Source organism: Propithecus coquereli, unplaced genomic scaffold (assembly GCF_000956105.1).
Source record: "Propithecus coquereli isolate 6110/MARCELLA unplaced genomic scaffold, Pcoq_1.0 Scaffold6, whole genome shotgun sequence".
NCBI classification, from domain to species: domain Eukaryota; kingdom Metazoa; phylum Chordata; class Mammalia; order Primates; family Indriidae; genus Propithecus; species Propithecus coquereli.
In genome coordinates this window covers 5,639,204-5,644,447 of record NW_012151951.1, presented here as the reverse complement: position 1 = coordinate 5,644,447, position 5,244 = coordinate 5,639,204, and positions in this window count along the sequence as shown.

Genomic DNA, 5,244 nt, shown 5'->3' with positions numbered 1-5,244 from the left:
AAAAATCGTATGAAACAAAAGTGACTGGGATATAGCATAAATGAACTAAGGACACAAAAGGTTCTTTTCCCTGTAAAATGTGAAATAATTGCTTTGGGAACATTTTCCTATTTGATAACTACATAAGTAAATCTATCTTGACATAACTTATCAGCTATTTTGAGAAATACCATTTTTAATGTTAACTCTAAATACAAATGCAATTAAAGTCTGGGGAGACGTAAATACCTTTGCCTTCAGTAAATTAATCATGCTCAAAGTTAAAAGGATGTCAGTTTTTGTAAGAGGCAATTTTAACAATGTATTTGATCTTTGAACCATGTTTTCTGTGAAAGCAAGTGCAGTTAAGTCCATATTCTTAACCCCAAATCCATGCTATTTATTTTTTACAACTTCATAAATCCTCTTCCACATAAAGATTGTCCTCAAAGAATTGTATTTATTTATTTACATTTTTTTCTTAACAAAAAGAGATGTTCAGATTACTTTTATTAAGACTCCAGGATCAGACTTTTCTAGTCTAGGTTGGCTCTAAAATGATTTTAATTCATTTGCTTTAAGGTCAGTTAGACTTATCCTGAATATCTAAATAAAAACAATAGAATTCAAAATAATTCCTTTTTTTGTTTGTTTTGAAATGGGGGTGTCTTCTATGTTGCTTAGGCTGGTCTCTAACTCCTGGGCTCAAGCAATCCTCCTGCCTGAGTCTCCCGAGTAGCAGGGACTACAGGTATCTACTACCGTGCCTGGCTCAAATTAATTCTTTGATTATTAAAGAAAATAGATCTAGGATAATGATACAAATCAAATTTGACCATATTATTCTTATCTCTTCTAAGTTACTAAAAGATTAATGCTTTTACTCAACTAAATGGTCAACTGCACTCATTTATGTATGAAGGGTACCTGGGGAAACAACAGGAACTTGTGCTTGGCGATTCATGCTATTTCTTTGCTTTAATTACCATTTATTGCAAATGTTTCATTGTCTACAGGTCTATTTTGACCTATTTTAAATCTCTAAATTAATATCAGATTTTGAATGTGTTGATTATTATCTAAGTTCATTCACCGTGTGCATTTACTTTGAAAAATTATTTGAATAAAATGGTCTAGTTTCTTATTTCTAGGAGCTACATATCCACAAAAATAGAAAACCAATGAACAGCTTCCTTATACCCAGTATAAGAATCAATACACCATATTGATTACACCATCTCTGTACTTCCACCTCCTGACACCAATTTAAAAACTACTATTAAATGAGCATTTGATCATCATCCACAAACTCAGAGCAGTGGTTTAGAAATAAATGCCAAATGAAAACCAGAGTCCAGCAGTTATAAGTAGTTACACTGTGACCTATACTATTTATGTTTATGTATCGAAATGACAAGTATTGACAGCTATTTTCCTGTCAAGTTAATGATTTCACAACTGGTACCCAGTGGAATTAAGTTTTTCAATGCAAATATGACATAGATTTTAAAGTGAAGCTCATTCTAAAATATAAACTCTATGAAGAAAAAGTTTAATTTCTATTAATATTTTAAATAATCAGCTACCCTCTAAGAGATAATGATTTTCACCTAACTATAAATAATAACTGGCTCTAAAACCCTACTATGGTTTTGACCAATAAAGCTCCGGCATGTCATCAAGTACGTATCTTAAACTCTTTCAACAAAAACAATGACTTTTTCCTTTACAGTTTAAAATAAAATCACAGCCATTGCTTTGACATTATAAATTCATTGTATAATTCTGGCACTTTAAATAAAGAAACGAACTTTTAATATTCTCAGGTGCTAAATTGTGTAAAATGAGGAATAAATTTCGATGATCATCAAAGACAATAGAAATTGCAGCAGTAAAACACATAGGTAGATAGATATAAGATTCAAATTCACCCTTTGGGAATAATATTCAAATCCTAAACTCAATCCCATTTTCTGAAACATGAGACCTGCTTCAAGGGCAGTCTTGCTTACAACATATAAGGCAGAAGTAAGGTTTTCCACCATTCATCTTGATGACGGTGTGATATAGAAGAAAGAAGAATGAGCTTTCGAGTTCATGGAAACTAAATTGAATTCAGAATGACATCATTTACTAGTACGGTGACCTCAGAAAAATTACCTAATTTCTTTGGGCCTCATATTGTACATTCTTAAAACAGGAGAAACCATACTTACCATGTAGGACAGCTACGATGTTCAAATTAAGGATATAAGTCAAGTGTGAACACAATGTCTGAAACTTAAAGAGTTCAGAGAAGGAAGGAAGATATAGACACCATACAAACAAACGTAGAGATAGACACATAGTCATGCACTGCATAAAGGGGTTTTAGTCAACTAGGCACTGCATAGGTGGTCCCATAAGATTATAATGGAGCTGCAAAATTTCTATCACCTAGTGAACATGGACTCAAAGAAGAGAACCAGTTCAGCAGGTTTCTCACTCATACAACACCAGGAAAGCACAGAAAGGGCTTTAAAGGATGCTAATATCAACAAAAAAAAAACAGTCACAGAACTATTAGGACCACCAAAGTTTTGGGCTTCTGCTTGCCTACTGCTGAAGGTTCTTTGCCAGCAGAAGGGTGGCTTTACACCTAGCACGCTGGCACGCTCCTGAAGGTGACCTGCAAAGTGGTGCGTTACACCACACACTGGGCCCTCCTGCCCAAGTACTCAATAAATGTTACTTTTCTTCCCTTTAACGTTGGTTCCTTTCCAATTTCTTCACTGAAAAATTATCCTAAAAGTAAAGAACAGTGACTACATACTCCTGGGCAGAAAAATTTCTCTGATGCCCCTCACCTTTTTACTTAAAATGTGGGCAAGTTTGCATTCTTACTACACCTGTATTGCTCTCATTATAAAAAGTGCTTTCCAAAAATTTAGGTAAAATGGATGCCTCTAGGTGCTCAATTGCTGTCTTGTGATGAGTGAGTAACACACCATTGCCTACCCCTAAGTATGTATACTCTCCTTTGAGAAGCTTAGGCTTAAGTGAGCTCAATTATTCTGACACTGTTTCTACTTCTAAGCAACACCCAAAGAGATTCCATCCTAATGTTTCAATCTTAATCTAAGGTACAAGCACAAAACACTATGTATTAATTATGGATGCATAGTCAAATACTATTAATATATGTAGCATTATTTCATGGAATCAGCACAAGCTACGTATAAAAGCCACCCATCCCTGCCCTAGGACTGCTGATTGTTAAACATTTACCAGCACACAATTTAGTATGTGTTCAGCACACCACTTAATATAGGGGTAGAGTTCAGGCTCTGGATCTAGGCTGTCTAGGTTTAAATAACAAGCTCCACTATTGAATGGATATATAACCTTTAGTAAGTTGCTTAATATCTCAGTACCTTATTTTCCCCATCAGTAAAATGGGCAAATGGCACCTAGTCCATAAGGTTATGAGGAGTAAGTAGCCTGATACATGTGAAGCACTTAGGATGGAAGATAATTATTTTAAATACCATAAGATATATAAAGCAGTCACTGATGTTAACTGATAAACTGGAGATATATCCAAAGATCTTTGCCAATCCCCAATTTACAAATACTATGATGGCATATTTATTTTCCCCATAAAAATGAAATCCATCATTAGCTCTCTTCATATCCTCTTCAATTTGGTTAAGAGTACTAATAGTTGGAATTGTTTTCAGGAATATTTTTGATCAAAGATATATGTGCACACGTGTATGTATAAATCAATTCGGTTAAGTTCGGATGTCAACAGTTCAACTAATGAGGGGCTGTTTAGTTACTCAAAGCTAATTGGTTTCTGAGATTCAGATACTGAGTAGGTAAGAATTCTGACAGAGAAAAATTTAACTGAAATTTTATCCAAATCTATTCAATTTCTGAGTGTGAATAGCAAGGGATATATACACGGATCCACTTTTTAAATCAATACGTGAGAATTCCTATGTAGAAAACTTATATAAATAGAGCCATACACTAGGGAGTATGGTACAATGCAAGGAACGGTTTTGGACATAAAGCAGCACTTGTGGTTCAGCCTAGCACAGGACTCAGCACCTGGCAGCACCAAATACTTGAAAAAAGCGGATATGAATATAGAGTTAACAGCTATGCACAAGCCACAGAAGGCAGAAAGTCCAGAATGGACAAAGCAGATTGCTCCAGGAGTGATTTCTTCAAGAAGATGAAACTGGATAGAGTAGCTGATACGTCTGAATAAAAAGATATTCACACATATGGTAAATATCTATGCAAAGTCAATTATTAACTCAAGGAAATAAAAATGTAGTATAGGGTAAGGATAATATATCACTCAGTTGTGAAAAGCAGTTACATAATCTCAGTAATGTACACATATTCTTCATGTAATCATAGCCAATAATGTAAACATTGAATTGCAATATAATTATGTTGGGAGGAGAAAGGGGGTAAAAGGGGAATGAGTAATGCTAAGAAGCAGAAGAGGGAAACTTTATATTAAAGAAGCAAAAAGACAATGCCTAAAATTTTAAAAATCAAGTAAAAGCAATATAAGTATGTTATTTGGAGATATGGTACTAAATAACAAAAAATATCAGCTAAACGAGTTGAAAGTGCTTGCCCTAGGGACAGGAAATGGAGGAAGTCGAAGTAGTGGTATTTTTCCTTAGAAGGAAAAAATCTCATAGATCTACTTGACTTTTTAAACTGTGTGCATGTGTAACTTTGATAAAAAATAGAAAAACAAAAAACTAGAAACCACAAAATCCAGCAGTATCAGGCTCATAAAATTCTATAATAAATGCTAATTTTTTATTATTATAATGAGAAGTGTATTTTCATATCACCATTACACTCATGCTAGGGATAACAATACTTCCTCTATCATAAATGCTACTTGATCTTTTTAAAACACATTATTTACTATGTTTAGAATAACTTGGCATGCTTAATAAAATTAAAAAATTATAAAACATTCCAATTTTTTTTACTAATTTAATACAATTTACACACAACTTTTAATGTTAGTAATATTAATAGAAACAATGAAATTATTTTACTTCTTGATACTTAACAAGACTTAAACTCCCCAAAACATGCACTACAACCATATAATAGATTCTGTCATCAATATGATGGTCTTGGCATCTTATATATTATGTTTCCACTTTAAATTAAGTCCTACTTTTTAAAATAAAAACAGGTAAAGATGATGAACAGGCAGTTCATAAAAATGTAACACAACCA